This window comes from Mustela nigripes, chromosome 14, assembly GCF_022355385.1.
Source record: "Mustela nigripes isolate SB6536 chromosome 14, MUSNIG.SB6536, whole genome shotgun sequence".
In the NCBI taxonomy this organism is placed as follows: Eukaryota; Metazoa; Chordata; class Mammalia; order Carnivora; family Mustelidae; genus Mustela; species Mustela nigripes.
Window position 1 is genome coordinate 12,015,726 of NC_081570.1, and position 19,288 is coordinate 12,035,013.

Genomic DNA, 19,288 nt, shown 5'->3' on the forward strand with positions numbered 1-19,288 from the left:
CATCACCATCATCATCAGAAAAGACCCAGTCAGCAAATATTTTTGGTTTGGCGGCCCTTACGGTCAGACTGTCACTACGAAATTTCGCTATTGTCTCTCCAAAGCGGGCAATAAGCAAATGGGTGTGTTTGCGTTTCAATAAAACTTTATTTACAAAAACAGGTGATGGGCCAGCATTGGCCTGCAGGCTGCCAGTTGGCTGACCCCTGATGTAAGATCCTGAGGCCTGATTTCCAATGCCCTGGGGCAGAATGAGGAGTGGGGCCCAGGCCAGGTTTAAGGTGAAACCCAAGCGTCCTTGTGCAATCAGCTGTCTGTGTGTATTTTGAGGGCAAAACTTTTGAGACCCATCCCTGGGTTCTCAGGGGTGCACAGTGAGGACAGAGTAGGTATTTGTGGGTGCATGACTTTTCCTGATGACCGGGCACTAAGGATCTTAATCAATTCAGCAGATACTTGGCTACAATATGGGGGCAATTAATACAGACAGTAAGAATCCTAGCAGGCTTTTTCCACATGGGCTCATTAATTCTCACGAGAACCGATCTGATCGGGACAACTGTTGTTACTCTAGAGGAGCAAGGGGGAAACCAAGGCTCAGAGAGATGAGGTCACATGGCTGGAAGAGGCAGGGATTCAAACTTGAAATTTTTCGACTTCAAAGCATCTTTTCCACCTTCCCGGGTTAAAAGAATCCCATCCCGTGGATAAGCCTCGAAACCCTCTGTTGTGCCCATGCCCTGCGCCCTGTACCGGGCTGGGGGGTGGGGGTGGGGCGGGCCGCTGTCCATGGTGCACCCTTCTGCTTGCACCCCCTTGAGGCCCCCACCCTTGTTCATCCTCCTCCTCCCTTCCCCACCCTAGCAACTTCCTGGTCCTCCCAGGCGGATGACTGATTGCCGGCCTGGCCTGGCACAGCCCTGCCCAGCCTGCTGGGCCTGACTCAGGCCAGTCCTTCCTTGGGGGCGGCTAGGGCCGCCTCCTGTCCTGCAACCCACCCGCCTGGCAGGTCTGGCAGGTGAGTGACTCACAAGCCTGAGCTCTCTGCACACCCGGCTCAGGGAGCCAGTGTACCTGACCCCTGGGCTCCTGCCTGCCCTGCCAGCTGCTGCGACAGACAGGACCCTTCCCTGCCCGTGGCACCCGACCCTCCCCTCTGCGCGTCCTTCCCCGAGGGCCGGGACTGGACCACACGGAATCCAGGTCAGATCTGGGGTTTTTATACATCTCTGTCTCTTACTGAGTTGGAGGAGGATCCTTTGGAGGTCGCGGGGTGTGTGTGGGGTTTCTGCTCTCGTTGACACCCTTGGGCTTCAGGCCCAGGGACACCCTGCTCCCTCTCGGTTGGTGGCGGGGCTCGGGGTTGCCTGGGGCCAGGCTCCGCAAGGAGAGCTCTGCTGGGAGCCTCCGTGGACACGGCCCTGACCCTGGTGGCCACCTGCGGTGCAGGTCAGGGGCATGTGGGGTGAGGAATGCAGAGGGAGCCTGGCAGGGGTGTGGGTGCGGCGGGAACTTTCCCTGACTCCCTTCTCAGGGTCACAGAGTTTGATCGTTGCTGCCTACTATGACCTTACAAGACACTCAGTTCAAGGGCATTGTTTCAAAGCTGGGGAAACTGAGGCTTGGGGCACAGGTCACAGTGCGAATCGGTGGCAGAGCAGGGGCTGGAAACCTCACCCGGCTGCTTCCTCCTGGCCCAGGGTCTGTCCTGTTGCTGCCCCCAGTGCCTGCTGCTGTATCTCCCCCCATAGCCCTCTCCCACCTCCTCCTCTCCTGGCCGTGTCGGAGGGAGGAAGGTCCCATACACCATTTCACAGGTGGCAGCATTTTAAAGGTCACCCTGGCAGGCCTGGCAGTGAGTCCCCAACAGGTGGCTGTTCAGCCACAGCTTGACTGTCTAAGCTTGCTGCTTTCCGAGACAGCCTCTTTCATCTGCAGGGCCGCTGGGGTCTGGCTACGGTGACGTAATGCTTGCCAGGTCTTTACTGAGCGCCCAGTGCTTGGCTAACAAAGCGCAGTCCCCTGGGTTAACTCATTTGGTCCTCCCTGTGCCTTGGGAGGTAAGTCTTATTATCATTGTCATTCTCATTTGTAGCGGAGGAAACAGGCTCAGAGAGGTTAAGTAACTTACTCAAGATTCCACAGCTTGGAAAAGGGGAGCTTAGATTTGAGGCCAGATAAGCCCTTGGCTGCCTCACTTTCTGCCACTATGAGATGCTGAGGCTTAGCGGGGTGGGGGTCTGGGCGGCCATTTCGATGCTTGTGTGTTCCTCTGGTGGCCTCCCTGGGTCCAGTCACTGCTGAAGCTTCTGTCCTCCCCCTCATTTCGGCTCCGTGGCAGGTCACTCTGGGCCTCACGCAGCCCCCCAGTTGCAGAGTCCTGCACAAAGGATTTTAGTGACTTCCGGGGTGGACCGTGTGGAGGGAAGAGCAAGTGTTAAGAGCAACTGGTCGGGATTTCAGCCCCGAACACCACTGTCGTTGGGGCTTTGCCTAGAGCCCGATGAGGGCAAGGGAGGCAGGAGGCGTGGGTGGGCGTGGCAGAGGGAGCAGGAGGGGCTGGTCCTGGGTCCCCGTCCTCCTTCCTATTATGATCTTCCAGGGGGCCTCTGCTATGCTACGCCTGGCTTTGTCTGTGGAGGGTCCTTCCTTTGGTGATTAACAGGGGCAGTGGAAGTCTGCGTCTGTTGTCCTGATGGGTCACCCACCAGCCTGGGGTGCTGGGCAGGCAGGACTGATGATCCTTGTGCTTGAGGGACAGAGGCTCAGAGAGGTGAGACAACCTGCTAAAGGCACACAGCTAACAGAGGGCAGAGTCAGGCCCTCTCTCCTGGCTCCTAACAGAGTGTGCTAACACCAGGCTGGCCTCTCCTCCTGGCTTTTCTTCTGGAGGATCCTGGTACACCTGGGACAGAAGCTTCCAAGGCAAGGCCACCTCCCCAGGGTTTGGCCCATGAATCAGGACCTCTCCAGACTCTCCTGGGGACCACCACCTCTCTTCTGTCCCTTTGAGGGCTGGGTTCCTCTGGCAGCCGTGGCGGCAGTCCTTACCCCGGGGTCTCCTCTGTCCGTGAGACTCTGAGGTCTTCAGGGGGGTGACTGGTCTGGCCTCATTCACATCCCTACCACCCAGAAGGCAACAAGAGTCCCTGATGCCACCATCCGGCACGTCCTCTTTAGGACAATCACGTGGGTGGGAGGTTCCCAGGCTGATTCCGTTCTGTCCTCTTCCCCTCCTAGTACTAATTAATACTAATGATAATAAGGATAATAATACTAACAGCCATGTTGACTACTAGTAACACCCCCGTGACTGTGTTTCCATTTACTGGGTGCTTACCAAGTGTCCAGCTCTATGCCAGGTGTCCTGCACGCCCTAGCTCATTTCATCCTCTGACAGCCAGCATTTCACAGATGAGAAAGCTGAGGCTCAGAGAGGTGCAGTCACTGGCCCAGGGTCACACAGCTGACCAAAGGCACGGAAGTCATCACTCAGAATGTTGAAAGCTCGCACCTCCCAAAGTCACGTGCTACGTTCCTGGCGCAGCCACGACTGGGGCCTGGCTTGGTTGCCTCTGGATTTTAAGCTCTTCTCACTCTGTGCCTCTGGGCTGGGCCGGGCTGCATGGGAACTTGAGAACTACGGGGTCTGGTTGTTCTGCCTGTCCATGCTATGGGACTTTGAACCTGCTGCTTACCCTCTTGGGGCCTGGGTCACCCCATCTGGGTGCAGGGGCTGACGGTTTCTTCCCTGTGATCTATCTGAGGGCTGCGAGTTATAGTCATAGCTGGGAATGCCTGTAAAAACCTCCTTGACATGGTCTGGACGCAGAGAATTAGCGCGGAGAGAGTAATTACCCAAGCGGCGTCGCCAGTCCCCTCTGTGCCTGGGACAGCCTTGACATTTAATCCCCACAATTAGCTTGGGATGAGGGAACTTGAGCTGAGCTCTGCAGCACGGAAGCTGAGACTCGGGGAAGCCAAGTGGCTCGTTCAAGGTCACAGGTAGGAGATGGCGAAGCAGGGATTTGAACCTGGTCTGTTTGTGCCCCAAAGTAATCACCACCCCCCCAACCCTGGCGAGAGACAGCTCCCTGGGGGTGGAGGTTCCCAAGCAAATTCAAGGTGGGGATACTCATGGGAGCAGGTCCCCAGGAGCTTAGCAGGTGGGTCTGAGGCAGGTGGAGTGAGTTCCCAGCTGCCCTGTTCAAGCCTCCTCCTGCTTTGCCCTTCAGCGGAATGAGAGAGAACCTCCTCCCCCACCATTCCTTGTCTCAAAGACAGAGGCAGCTCTTGTTCTGAGAGGAGCAGGAAAAGAGGGAGTTCTGGCGGTGCTGGGACCTGCTCTGCAGGTAACTGTGACCTCTCCTCCCGGACCAGCCAAGCCCAGCTTGGCTCAGCCACTGGGCAGGGACTTCTGATGCCCCAGCAGAGCGAGGGAGGAAACGGGGCTAGGTAGCACCCCGACCTCCTCCCACCTCCCCATCTTACCCGATTCCCTGGGTCTTCAGAACATTGTCATAATTAAATCTGACAACCATTCATTCTATCTGATAGAAGGGCTTCCAGTGTCATGGTTTGAGATAGGCGGAGGCTGGGAAGGGGACCTTGGGCTACAGCCAAGAGGCTGCCTCTGCTCTTGTTCCATTCGTCGTGCCCTGTGTGACCTTGGGCCAATCCTTTGTCCTCTCTGGGCCTCAGTTACCCGTCTGTGGATGGAGGGGGCTGGCTTGCATCATTCTTAAAGGCCCTTTCAGCTCTGAAAGTCTCTGAATCGCTCAAATGGAAGGTCCCAAGGTGCCCTCTGGGCTCTTTGCCAGCCGTCCCTCCTCCCATGGGGCCACAGGGCCCCGGAGCATAGGAATGTGGGGAGGCTCGAGCGTGCTTCTGATGCGTGGCTGACTGGCAAGGATGGGAGTGACCGCCATTAAAAACCCATTCCTATTCGGTCTGGTCCATTCTGGAATAAATCTGGGATGCCTGTGTTTGGCCAGCTGCAGAGAGAGCCCTCCCGAGGTCCTATCCACCTTGTTGTTAAGGGGGAAAACTATGGAGACGTTGGGGTCAGACTGAGTTCAAATCCCAGCCGTGTCCGTTCTGATGGGTGAACTTGGGTGCTTCACTTGGTTTCGGCTAATGCGTATGAAAGAGCAGATAATAATCTCGGACTCACGGAAGTGTTGTACAGGCTCCATGTTATCCCAGGCAGATCACTGGGCCTGGCGCACAGGAAGTGCTCAGCGAAAGGAGGTTCCCGCCTCTGACCCCAGTGCCTTCCCAATCCCCAATTTCCAACAAACTACATGGGGCTCCAGAATGGCAGGACGCCTCACTGTGCTTCCCAGAACCTCAGTGCCGTGTTCCATGTGGACAAGCAGGTGCAGCCAGGTGTGTTTTATGATGATGATGATGATGCAGTGCTTTATGGTCATTTCTTCTCCTCTTTCTTAAAATTTCTCTGGAAACTACAAAACTGGGCCACATGCCTCAGTGGCCGCTCTCTTGAGATGGCTGGGTTCTTCGTCTGTGAGTCTTGCTTCCCCCACAGGAAACTGGAAGCCCTAGGCTCTGGCCAATGCCGTGGGGGCAGGAGAGAAGCCTGCTTCCCATGGATCTCGGCCTGGAATCCAACTGGCTGGCTCTAGCCACTGATGAGAATTCACAGCATATGGGGATTGGTGGGGGAGTGTGAGATCTCTCCAATTAACTACAGAACGAGACTCCTAAAGCTTAAGGGTCCCGACGGGGGTTCCGGAATTCTCAGGTGGCACCCAGGGGTTGGCTCTGACCAGACCCCAGGGTCTGGCACAGCTCTATTCCTGGGCCCAGTCCTGGAGCCAAAGGTCAGGGAGTTTACTACACTGGGCACATTTTGTGGTTGCCCCTGATTCAGAGACCTGTGGTTTGGGGAGGGAGAAGATGAAATTCCCTGCAGAGTGGTAGTTTCTGGGAAGGGAGAACATGCTTAATCAGACAATGCGCTGCTGCTTTTGTTAAGCTGTCACAAAGCTCATCACCACATGGAGCTTCTTTTTTCCTTTCCCTAAAAATCAGTGTACTGTTCTCTGCTGTCCCTGGACTCCTGGCCAGGGAATTTTCCAATTAGCAGAGGAACTGCATCCAGCTTCCTCCTGCTTCACTGATTGGGAGAGGTATTGTCCCCTGGTTCTTTTTTTCTTGTTTTTCAGTTGTATTCATCCATCCATCCATCATCCATCTATCCATCATTCATCATCTATCAGCTACCCATCCTTCACCTATCCATCCATCCATCCATCCATCCATCCACCCATCCATCCATCCATTCATCCATTCACCCATCATCCACCCATCCATCACCTATCCATCCATCACCTATCCATCCATCCATCCATCCATCCATTCATCCATCCATCCACCCATCCATCCACTCATCAATGACCCAGTCATCCAGCATTCATCCACCCACCCATCATCCAAGGACCCATCCATCCATCATTCATTCATCCATACGTCCATCCATCTATACATGTGTCCGTCCATCCAACCATCACCCATCATCCAACCATCTATCCATCCGTTTGTCTGTCTATCCATTCTTCCATCCATATACCCATCCATCTACCTACAGACTGTTTAATGAGCATCTACTCAGTTCCAGGCACTGTACCTGGAGATAACAGCTCTGTGCAAAACAGACATGATCCTGCAGATTGTAAGATATCAGGGGAGACAGACTTTTAACAAACAAAACAGTACTTTGTGCTCCAGACTTAAAGCCTCTGTTTATCAGTTTTCTTATGTGGTGCATGGGATGATGGCAGTGACTATTTTGTGGGATTATTGTGACAATTTGATGAGATAGTATGGGTAAAGTGTTGGCCCAGTGCCTGGCATGTAGTAAGTGCTCAATAAATGTTAGCTGTGATGATAACGATGTCCATGGCCATGATGAAGATGATGATGAAGGTCACCTACACCAGTGCCTCTGGCACTAACCAAGCACGCATAGGTATCCCTGAGCTGGGCAGCCTGGCTTTCCTTAGCAGTGGCAGAAGGCGAGGAAGGGGAGGCCCCATGCCAGATTCTCAGGGTGGGGCATTGGTGCTGCTGCTGTGCCATCTGGAGGCAGGTGATATGAGGTCTGAGGCCTTCTTGGGGGAACCTGAGCCAACCTAGCTGTCTGGCTGGTTTGCCCAGTTGGCAATTGGTTGTGAACTTTCTCAGGGCAAAATAAACCATGCCACCAGGAGCAGCAGATTGCCTGACGCCTCCATTTACCAGCTCTGGGGGATGGTGGATCAGATACTTCCCCTTTCTGAGCCTCAGTTTCCCTATCTGCAAATAAGGTTTGCAATATCGACTTTGAGTCTTGTTGTGTAGATGGGAAATGGTGAAGGGCTTAGAAGGTACCCAGTAAGAAGCACCTGCCTTTGTCGTCATCCATGTATCTGGGGTGACATCCAGAGTTGTGAGCCAGGACTGTGGGACTGGGCTGATGCAGACTGAGTATCTGCCAAACCCCAAGTTGGAAGTTGTGGGGAGGGGTGGTGGGATAGAGTCAGATAGACCTGGCATCCGTTCCTTACTTGCTGTGTGACCTTAGGTAAGCTATTTACCTCCCTGTGCCTCTGTTCCACCTGTCAAAAAGGATCTTGTTTTTTGTTTTTTAAAGATTTTATTTATTTATTTGAGAGAGAGAGAGTGCGAGAGGGAACACAAGTGGGGAGCGGCAAAGGGAGAGGGAGACTCAGACTCCCTGCTGAGCAGGGAGCCCAACATGGGGCTCGATCCTGGCACTCCAGGATTAGGACCTGAGCTGAAGGCAGATGCTTAACCAACTGAACAATCCAGGCGCCCCTCAGAAAAGGGATCTTAAAAGTAGCCATTCTATAGAGCTCTTGCAAGAGTAAACGGGATCATGCATGAAGAGCACAGGTCCTCGTGTGTTGTGCATATTCAGTAAAGGGGGGTTATCATCACCAAGGGAAGGGGCTCTTTCCTTGATATGCTGGGGCTCCCTTCCAACGTGACCCATTGCAGTATGTCTCTGCTGACACTGGGTAGGTCCCAGAAGATGCTTATTTCCAGGAGGAAACCTTGGGAAATCAGGCCTTAACCTCTTAGTTTCCATGGGGCAGGACTTGAGTGATCATAATTGAGGGGCTACACGGTTATGGGGGAAGGAACACAGACTTTAGCTTTAAAACCCAGCTTCTCCACTCTCCTACTGTGTGACCGTGGTCATATCACCTAACCTCTCTGGGTCTTTTTCTTTAGTCATAAAATGACAAAGCGCCCTTCCTTGCGGGGTTTCCTGGAGGCCGAGCACACAGTGGGCCTCTGTAATGGCAATGACTTGTGCAGGCTCCTTGGAGGGCGAGGCAGTAGATGTTAATGAACGCTGGGGCTGGTCCAACAATGCAGTCTATAAAGCTCCCGCCTGCAGCTTCTGGTGCGTTGCTAATGGGAGTTTATGTGAAGGACACAGTGGGATAAGGGCCCATTGTTCTGAGTGGGGACGGTTTTATGACTCTTAGAAAGCGTCTTTCATCTGGGAGATCAGGGAGCTTATGGAACCTCCCAGCCCTGGGCGGTGAAACTGGGGGACGCTGAAGGTTTCTGGGGCTGATGCCAGGCTGCAGCCATGGCCAGGCCCTCTTGCTACAGCTGGGGCACTTGGCGGGGGCTGAGCCCACCCCCTTCCCCGAGTGTCACTGCAGCGCGTCCCTTTCCCTAGGCCCAGGACCTTCCCTCCTGGAGATCTGTCCAGCCAGGCCAGGTCTTTTGGCAAGGCTGGAGGCTCACTGTGTCCCCTTAGGGGTTCCCCGCCTGCTCCCCCTCCTCAGCAGCCAGTGCCACGTCCCTTTCAACCTTCCAGAATGGGCCTTGGGCCCTCTTTGCTGTCAGCTGACCAGCAACTCTCATGCCTGGGAACGTCGCCTGGCACCCTGAGCCTTGGATCGGGGCCGTCACCTGACGCCAGGAAGCGAAGACCTTGTCTCCTTGTCCTTTCTGGCTCCTTGGCCCGGCCCCAAACAGTGAAATCCAACCTCCCCGTGGCTCAGCAGATGGCCCCAAGCCTTCTGTCTGTTTATCCCCAGTGGAAGCGGCAGAGGCCCTGAGGAATGGATGAGGCTGGAGTGCTCATGTAGACTGGCTGGTGCACAGGGCCCGTGGGGTCTGGGCTGAGGGGCAGAGGATCACTGTGCCGACACACATGCATTCGATGCCCCCGACCCAGTTTCTCCCAGGCTGTGACTACCTCTATCCCTCCTCTTTTCTGCTTTGGGAGGTACAAAAAGGCTAGAGCAGGATGTTGGTGGTACCTTGTGGCTTGATTGGCCCCAGAATCCCCTTCACCCTGTAGCGAGACCATAGTCATGGCCAGTGAATAGTAATCCCTCACAGTCTTCTCGGCTTTCAAGGAATATTATCCACTCGCAACTGCAACTGAGGGGGCTTGTAAGAACACACTGGGCCACTTGGATGGACATTCAAGGCTTTGGGCCTCAGTTTCCTCATCTTTAAAATGGGGTTATGTATGTACTTTTACGTAAGATTTTATTTATTTATTTATTTATTTACATGTACTTTTAAGTAAGATTTTATTTATTTATTTAGAAAGCATGAGCTGGGGGTGGGGCAGGGGGGAGGAAGAGAGAGAGAGAGAGAATGTCCAGCAGATTCCATGCTGAGCGGGGAGCCTGATGTCGGGCTGGATCACATGACCCCAAGATCATGACCTGAGCAGAAATCAATAGTCGGATGCCCAATTGACTGAGCCCGTCAGGCCCTCCTCAAAGTGCCTACTTTATAAAGTTGCTATAAGGATAAAATGAGTAAGGTGTAAGGTAAGACACAGAGCCTGCTGTGGAAAGTGGTATATGAGTGTTTGCTCTTATTATCACTCTTGTTTTTATTGTGAGCATCTTCTAGATCTACATGTCTCTCTGCCTCACTTTTATGCTATACTCCTGAATTAATTTCTTTCTTTTTTTTCTTTTTTTGGCTTTCCTATGACACTTCCGGTCTCCCTGGAACCTGGATTTGAACGTGGCTGTGGTTTGTGAAGGCTGGCAGGGGCCCTGCGCCATCTTCCGGGCTCCGGGTCCATGGTCCTTTGACTGTCTCTCACCTCGCCAAGTTCAAATTCCTGAGAGAAACGTGCTGATTGATCGGGTTTCAGTCAGATGTTCATCGTCTCACCCAATCAGCTGTGCTGGGGAGGAGCCCGCTGCCAGGGCTCATGGGGGTGGAGGGAGGCATATCCTGGCAGGTCTACCCCAGGTTCTCCCGGGGTACTATCAGAGAGGCAGAAGAACTGCAAACAGTGGTTTGGTGCTCCCCCCTCCCCCACCAGTCCACAGGGGCATTCCCAAGGGGTGTTTCCAAGCCATCAGGACAAGCTTTCAGAACTGCTGCTGGTGGCACTTGGTTCACAAATTATTGGCCCATTTATAATTTGAAATAGTTGTCAGTATTAAAAATCAAGGCATTCAATATAGAAATCTGGACTTTCGCCTTCTCTTTGGGGGAAAAAAAAAGAGAAAACTCTGGGAACACCGAGAATAGATATATAGCATCTACTAGAACTGGGGTGACTGTCCTCTTTACCTGATACATGTGCTTTCCAGGCCCTCAGGGGTACCCACTTTCCCTGTGGTACCCCAGTCTGGCCCCCTGGGCATGGGAGTTTGCCACCTTACTCTATATCCTGGAAATGGGAATTGCACAACGAAAAAGAAAAATTACCTAGTTCTTCAAAATTTTGGACTATGTATACGAACCCAGTTCTGTGAACATCCCACAAATATCATCTCATTTATTTCTCTACACAACCATGAGGTTGGTATTATTACTTTCACTCCCACTATGCAGATGGTAAAACTGAGACTCTAAAAAGACATGACGTGCTGAAGATTAGCATGAACGATCTGATTCTAGAAACAACTGTAAACTGACAGACAAGCTGTGGGTATAATGTGTTTCCCTCTGAGGCATTTGAGAGGAAATGACTATCATATTCTTTTCCTTTGGATATGTAGTGTGTATTTCCTACGGACAAGGACATGCTCCACCACAACGGTGATCCAACCATCAAAATCAGGAAATGCACACGATGCATTCCCACCATCTCATCCTCAGTCCCTGTGGAGTCTTGCCAGCTGTCCCAGTAATGGCCTTTATTTTATACTGAAAGGGTGGCGTTCAGAACCACACATGGCGTTTAGTTGTCCGGTCTCTGTTTTCCCTCAATCTGAAAAGGTTCCTTGGTCTTTCCTTGACTTTTGTGACCTGGGCATTTTGGAAGACCTTTAGAGAGATGTCTGTCAATTTCAGGTTTTTGTGACATTTGCTCATGATTGTATGAGTTGTTGTGCACCCTTGGCAGGAATCAGGTGCCATGCTGTAGTGACCTTCTCCACGCATCCTGTTGGGACACTCATGGTGTCCAAATAGCCCCCTGCCGGTCCTGAGCATGTGGGTGATGAAGTTTGAGCATGTGGGTGAGGAGGTGTCTGTGAAGCTGTTCTCTTCCCCTCAGTGGTTACAAGGTATTGTGTGGGGAAGTGCTCAAGCCAGTGTAAATAGCCATTCCTAGCCTTCAGGGTACTCACTGGCTTACTACTTGTCACATCAGTATGGACTCTTGGTTTCCTATTGTATTCAACGGGATATAAACCCTCCCAATCATTATTTATTCTGATGGTCCAATTACTCGCGGTTTGGCTCATGGGAGCCTCCATGAGCTGGTTTCTCTGTCATTGTGTGATGTTGCCATCACTTCTTGAGCAAGATATCAGGTTCTGGCCCAGCCCTAGATTACAGGCTCAGATGGTCCTTCCTCTGAAATCAGCCGTGACTCCATGAAGCTCTGGATCGCTTGAGCCGAGAATGGTATTTAGAAGCCATGATCTGGCTGCTAAGTGTGCTCATCGCTATTGGGTGTCCGTGCTCCAGGGCCTTCATGGTGGACAGAGCTAGGCGCTCACAGACACTTCCCATTCCAGCCCAACATCATAGGGGGCCATTCGACTTTTCTTCCTTTCTGTATCTGTCATTTACTTCTCCAATGGGGGAGAATCCCAGGAATTTAAGCTTTTGACCACTGCTATACTAGCTTGATTCTCATTAATAAGAATTTGACTATTTATGATAATATAGTATCAAATAGCCTATTGAGCTAATGTCGTTAGTGGGAAGTTGAAAAATCTCTGCTAAGTAATATTGACTTGTTCCTTCAAACTTTTGTGAACATAGAAGAGGCAATAGGATAATTGTTCCTACTTTGCAGGCAGTGGGACAGAGTGGAAGAGGGTGAGGATTGTTTTTAGGGTGCCACAGAGCTCTTGGGGTGGCAGAGCTCTGTATCATGACTGTGTCCAGTCCACTGAACATGACTGCCCATCCCCCTCCTGTGGGGGTTTTGGGAGAACTTTGAACCCACGTCCCCAAGACAAGGAGCTGCTCAGATTGGCCTGTCCTTGACACTCAGGCCCATGAAGTGATAGCTCAGAGAAGTCAAGTTCCCTTCTTTTTTTTTTTTTTTTTTAAAGATTTTATTTATTTGACAGAGAGAGATCACAAGTAGGCAGAGAGGCAGGCAGAGAGAGAGAGAGGAGGAAGCAGGCTCCCCACCAAGCAGAGAGCCCGATGCGGGACTCGATCCCAGGACCCCGAGATCATGACCTGAGCTGAAGGCAGCGGCTTAACCCACTGAGCCACCCAGGCGCCCAGTCAAGTTCCCTTCTTCACCTGAGCCCCCAAACCCCCTCTGCCTGAGGCTGTGCCTTTGATCTCAGCTTGCTTCCCCACAAATGCAGGTCTTGGGGTGCGGAGGAACCTAGAAGGCTTGAAGTGGGGGTGGTTGCTCAGTGCATCCTAGACGCCTTCAAAATGACAGTCCTACAGGGGCAGGAGTATTATGGGAAGAGAGTTTCATCCATGTAAGGTAGATTGTGTCTTTCTTTCTTTCTTTTTAAAAAGACTTTATTTTTCAGGGAGAGAGAGAGAGAGAGAGATGGAGAGCACAAGGAAGGGGAGTGGCAAGTAGAGGGAGAAGCAGGCTCTCTACTGAACAGGGGCCTGATGTGGGACTGACCCCAGGACACCCAGATCAAGACCTGAGTCAAAAGCTTAACTGACTGAGCCACTCAGGTATTCTTGTATTTGTCTTTTTTTCATCATCAAAATGGGATCCTGCCTCTCTTAGATGATAGCCTGGTTATGATTGGTTTGATGGTATACAAAATACTAAGGACTGACCACTTCCTGCATGTTGTCCATTCATACTGCCTGGGTGAGTGTGGTATCTGGGCTTGGAAAGTCTGCTTTCCCATCTACCTACTTCCTTTTCCACTATGGGGTGGGGCTGGTGGAAGGGGGCCTGGGTTGGAACCAGAGGCTGGAGACCTGCGTTCCCATCCTGACTTTGCCATCAGCTTGCTAGGCAACCTCGGGCAAGACACTTAGCCTCTCTGGCCAGCGGAAAATACCACCCCTGTCTTCTCTTCCTCCCTCCTTCCCTCTTCCCCAGGTCAGCGGTGGAAACAAGGCAGAATAGGATTCTAGCCCCATCCAGATGTATCATTAATGGATATGCTTACACAATAAACCCTGCACCCACCAGAATGTTCAGCAAGTGGGAAATTCTGGTTAATTGAATGTTCTGGGGCGTGGCAACGTTCCCAGAAATCCTTTTTGTTCCTGTTGTGGCCATTGAAAACCATTTACTCATCTACTTAGCAAATATTTGTCTCGTGCCTGTGCTCTACCAGGCTCTGTCCCAGGCTGTGGGGAGGCACCGTGGATGAGACAGCAGAGTCCCAGACTGCAAGGACTCACAGTCCAGGAGGAGACGTGCACAAAGGCAGTGGACCTTTGAACACCTCAGGGTTTCGGGGCACTGACCCCTTTCACAGTAGAAAATCCACATACAACTTTTAAAAAATTAACATAATGTATTATTTGTTTCAGGGGTTCAGGTCTGTGATTCATCAGTCTTACACACTTCACAGCACTCCCCATAGCACACACCTTCCCCAGTGTCCATCACCCAGCCACCCCCAACAACGTTTTATTTTAATTTATTTTATTTTATTTGTTTAAAAAAATTATTTTTATAAACATATAATGTATTATTCGCCCCAGGGGTACAGGTCTATGAATCGTTAGGCTTACACATTTCACTGCACTCACCATAGCACATACCCTTCCCAATGTCCATAACACAGCCACCCTCTCCCTACCTCCCCACTCCCCAGTAACCCTCAGTTTGTTTTGTGAGATTAAGAGTCTCTTATGGTTTATCTCCCTCCTGATCCCATCTTGTTTCATTTTTTCCTTCCCTATCCCTGACAACCCTCTTGCCCTGCCTCTCAACTTCCTCATATCAGGGAGATCAGATGATAATTGTCTTTCTCTGATTGACTTATTTCGCTCAGCATAATACCCTCTGGTTCCATCCACATCGTTGCAAATGGCAAGATTTCATTTCTTTTGATGGCTGCATAGTATTCTGTTGTATATATATATATATACCATACTTCTACATCCATTCATCTGTTGATGGACATCTAGGCTCTTTCTGCAGTTTGGCTATTGTGGGCCTTGCTGCTACAAACATTCAGGTGCACGTGCCCCTTGGGATCCCTACATTTGTATCTTTAGGGTAAATACCCAGTAGTGTGATTGCTGGGTCGTAGGGTAGCCCTATTTTCAACTTTTTGAGGAACCTCTATACTATTTTCCAGAGTGGCTGCACCAGCTTGCATCCCCACCAACAATGTAGGAGGGTTTCCCTTTCTCCGCATCCTCACCAGCATCTGTTGTTTCCTGACTTGTTAATTTTAGCCATTCTGACTGGTGTGAGGTGGTATCTCATTGTGGTTTTGATTTGTATTTCTCTGATGCCAAGTGATGTGGAACACTTTTTCATGTGTCTATTGGCCATCTGGATGTCTTCTTTTTAGAAATGTCTGGTTATGTCTTCTGCCCATTTCTTGATTGGATTATTTGTTCTTTGGGTGTTGAGTTTGATAAGTTCTTTATAGATTTTGGATACTAGCCCTTTATCTAATATGTTATTTACAAATATCTTCTTCCATTCTGTCAATTGTCTTTTGGTTTTGTTGACTGTTTCCTTTGCTGTGCAAAAGCTTTTGATCTCTCTCTTTTTAAAAAGGTTTTATTTATTTATTTGACACACACACACACACACACACACATCACAAGTAGGCAGAGAGGCAGGCAGAGAGAGGAAGGAGGAAGCAGGCTTCATGCAGAGCAGAGAGCCTGATGTGGGCTCGATCCCAGGACCCTGGGACTTAATCCACTGAGCCACCCAGGAGCCCCCAAAAGCTTTTGATCTTGATGAAGTCCCAATAGTTCGTTTTTGCCCTTGCTTCCCTTACCTTTGGCAATGTCTCTAGGAAGAAGTTGCTGCGGCTAAGGTCGAAGAGGTTGCTGCCTGTGTTCTCCTCAAGGATTTTGATGGCTTCCGGTCTCACACTGAGATCTTTCATCCATTTTGAGTCTATTTTTGTGTGTGGTGTACGGAAATGGTCCAGTTTCATTCTTTTGCATGTGACTGTCCGATTTTCCCCACATCATTTAACAACTTTTTTAAAAAAAGGGTTTTATTTATTTGAGAGAGAGAGAGAGCAAGAGAGAGCATGAGCAGGGGGAGGGAGAGGGAGAAGCAGACTCCCCTGGGATCATGATGTAAGGTGAAGGCAGATGCTTAACCGACTGAGCCACCCAGGTGCCCCCCCCGCCCGCATACAACTTTTGGCTCCCCCAAATGTAACTGCTAACAGCCTGTGGTTGACCAGAAGGAAGCCTTACCAATGACATGGACAGTCGATTAACATATTTGGTACACTATATGGATTATATACTGTGTTCTTATAATTACATAGGCTAGAGAAAAGAAAATGTAATTGGGAAAACCATAAGGAAGAGAAAATACATTTTTACTTAAAAAAATCCATGTATGGGGCACCTGGGTGGCTCAGTGGGTTAAGCCGCTGCCTTCGGCTCAGGTCATGATCTCAGGGTCCTGGGATCGAGTCCCGTATCAGGCTCTCTGCTCAGCAGGGAGCTTGCTTCCCTTCCTCTCTCTCTGCCTGCCTCTCTGTCTACTTGTGATCTCTCTCTATCAAATAAATAAATAAAATCTTAAAAAAAAATCCATGTATAAGTAAACCCCCGCAGTTCAAACCTGTCTTTTTCCAAGGTCAACTGTACACCACACCACATGGTAGGAAGGATGCCCTGAGGACTGGTGGGTGCTGTGGGAGGCCCCGGGGTCCAGTCTGGGGGCCCTAGAGAAGAGATCCTTGACCTTGAGAAGGTGTTAGCCAGTGACAGCCTCAGAAAGCATTAGCCACTGTGTCTGGGGGGGAAGGAGCAGTCGTGGCATTCCAGACGGCGGGAATAGCATGGGCAAAGGAAAGCCCCACGGACCTTGAGTTGTGTGTGTGGGGCTGAGACCTTGAAGCCGGGGAGGTGAGAGAGCAGGGGTCTGTGTGAGGTGGTGGAGATGGCGGAGAGCCGCGATGTAAAAAGGTGAGGGCTGAAGGCTCATTTATGCTGAATGTGGGTTTCGTGATGTGATTCTCTCTCCTAAAAGTAGAACTCAGAGGAAGACCAAAGGAAAACACGATTTTCCAGAGGATAGGCCTCCAAGCTGGAGGGGGTGCCGCAGGGCAGGGAGGGGGGAGGGTGGCAATCGGAGAAACAGAGCTCCGCGTAAGGGGCGACCCCTCCAGGGGGCTTGTGGAGTGTGGTCCCCAGAGGGATGAGGGATCTTCAGGTTTGTTGAGAAGCCAACAATCTGGCTTTTTAAGGGAGATCTCCCAACTGTTAAATGTGGTGGCTGATAAACAACATCAAAACCACTGAAGGCGAATCCCACGCTTCTGCAGGCTCCGTGTTTTCTTGAGCTGGGGGGTTGCCAGCCTGGGTCCAGAAGAGTCTATCTGATGATGCTTTGAGAATGTCCACTTGAAGTCTCCTATGATGCTCTGACGTTGAGTGTGCCTCTCACCTGTGCTGGGCTCCCGGGGGTAGGATAGGGCCCTGGGGTATGGCCCCTGCCCTCAGGCCATCAAGCTGAAGACAGTTCTAGTTAGCGTGTATGTCCAGAGCTAACAAAACAACAGAAAGGGTGAGGGTGGAGGAGGTGGTTAGGCCCAGGGAGGAAATAAGACAGACAAGGAGAGAGGTTGGAGCAGATCTGAAAGGCTGCAAATGCAGGTCTAGGAACTTGTACTTGGCTCTGTCTGTGCCAGCAGGACCCAGGCGTCTAAATTCTGGCCCAAGGCTTAATGTTGTATCACTCACTGGACATCTGAAGATGTTCTAGCTGCTTTGCTGGTGGAGGGAAGGAAAAAAATCTTCCCCTTTTCTTCCAGGTCTACACGTGGACTAAGAATTAAATTTATTTGAGACAGATTAACAGGAGGAAAAAAATCCCAAGGTTTTATTTATTTATTTAAAAGATTATTTATTTGACAGACGTAGATCACAAGTAGCCAGAGAGGCAGGCAGAGAGAGAGGAGGAAGCAGGATCCCTGCTGAGCAGAGAGCCTGATGCAGGGCTCTATCCCAGGACCCAAGACCATGACCTGTGCTGAAGGCAGAGGCTTAAGCCACTGAGGCACCCAGGTGCCCCTATTTATTTATTTTTTTAAAGTAAACTCTACACCCAACATGGAGCTCGAACTTAGGACCCTGACATCAAGAGTCACCTGCCCCACCGACTAAGCCAGTCAGGCGCCTCAGAACTAAATTTCATTATGTGCACACAGAAGCCTAATTGTGAAATTGAGACTTAAAGAAATACCCAGTGCAGGCACTTTTTATACTTTTTAGGTCAAGAAACAAAAACACCCACAAAACCAAAACCAAAACAAAAAAACCCCCAAACCCCCAAATCCTAAAACCAAAAATATCTGTGAAGAATTGATAGGACAAAGAAAACTTAATTTGGGGGACTCTCATTAGTAATGGATTCTAATCAGAAATTGGGCTGGGGTAATATGATTTAGTAAAAAGAAAATATAAATTGGAAAAAAAATTAGGGAACAAGGGTTGTCTGCACAATCCACTCACCTCTACATGTATCGCCGGTGAGAGGGGTGTCTGTTTACCTCCTGGTACAGACGGGGTAGTACCCTTGCACGTGGGAGACCTATTTCCTGCTTTCAGGGGGACAGAGGGGGCCTGAATGCCCTTCCTAAACAGATGCTCCCTTAAGTAACTTTATTTAAAATAACAAATATACCTAAGTGGCACATTTTGGGTTGGCCTGCCCTTAGCCCCTACTCTGGCAATCCAGAAAACTTTCCTGTCTGTTGTCAGGGGCCCTGTTTATTCACCCCTGAAGGGGAAGATTCAGCAGTGGGGAGGGCATGTCCCTTTTGTTCACTGATGTCTCCTGCGTGCGGAATGATGTCTGGAACATAGTAAGTGCTCAACCAATACTTACCGGCTGCTTACTATGGGCCTAGTGTTACCCCAGGCCGGGGGCTTTGGATGCTCTATGAAGGACTCTTAGGACAGGCTCTAAGGAGCTTATGTCCTCGTGTGGAGAGGGACAATAAACAAGCAAACAAATCAACGAATAAGATGATTTCAGAGAGCGTGGTTTGTCTCACTGCACTGTGGGGCCCTGTTCATTTCTGTCTCCTCCAAGCTGCTGAGAGCCAGGGGGGCAGGGCTGGGGTCTGTCTGGTTCCTTGTTTCATTCCTAGCCCCTCAGGCTGGTGCCTGGCAAAGAGGGAGTAGTGAAGAGAAAGGTTTTTGCTGGCTCTGTTGAATGAACCAACACAGGCTGACAAAGATTCCAATGTACATACACCTGTGCCCTTTGGAGGCTGCAGAACTCATTATTATCAACCCGGGAGTAATTGCTGATAAGCCCGAGTGTGAATTTCGGTGCAAACAGAGGGGCTGCAGGGCACTGTTTAATAACAACGGGGATAATCTTAATTAACGACCTGATAACTGTAATTCATTGCATCATATCCGGGGGCCCTCTTTGGGATGCTGGGAGGGAGTAACTAGGGTTTGGCCGCTTGGGGAGCTGGAAGGGAGGCGAGGGCTAGGATCTCTGATCCACCACGTCCTTGCTTGGCGAGCTTTGGCCGTTTGCTCACAGCTCTGAGCCTCAGTGTTCTCATCACTAATCGGGCTAATCGGCGGGGTTGTTGCCCTTCAGCAGCCTGATCTCAAAGTCCCCCCGCGCCCCCCCGCAGCGCCCCCAAAGGCTGCGGTGACCCGAACCCGGGGCGGGGGGCGC

At 50.8% G+C, this 19,288-nt stretch overlaps 1 protein-coding gene across 1 annotated transcript in view; it reads left to right on the forward strand.

Annotated features, from left to right (window-relative positions):
• Positions 1–1,101: 1,101 nt before the first annotated feature.
• ARHGEF10L (Rho guanine nucleotide exchange factor 10 like) overlaps positions 1,102–19,288 on the forward strand; it is a 160,336-nt gene continuing 142,149 nt past the window's right edge. Inside the window, exon 1 of the mRNA XM_059376402.1 lies at positions 1,102–1,203. The gene's annotated coding sequence lies outside the window, so the exon portion shown is untranslated. The remainder of the gene's footprint in view (positions 1,204–19,288) is intronic.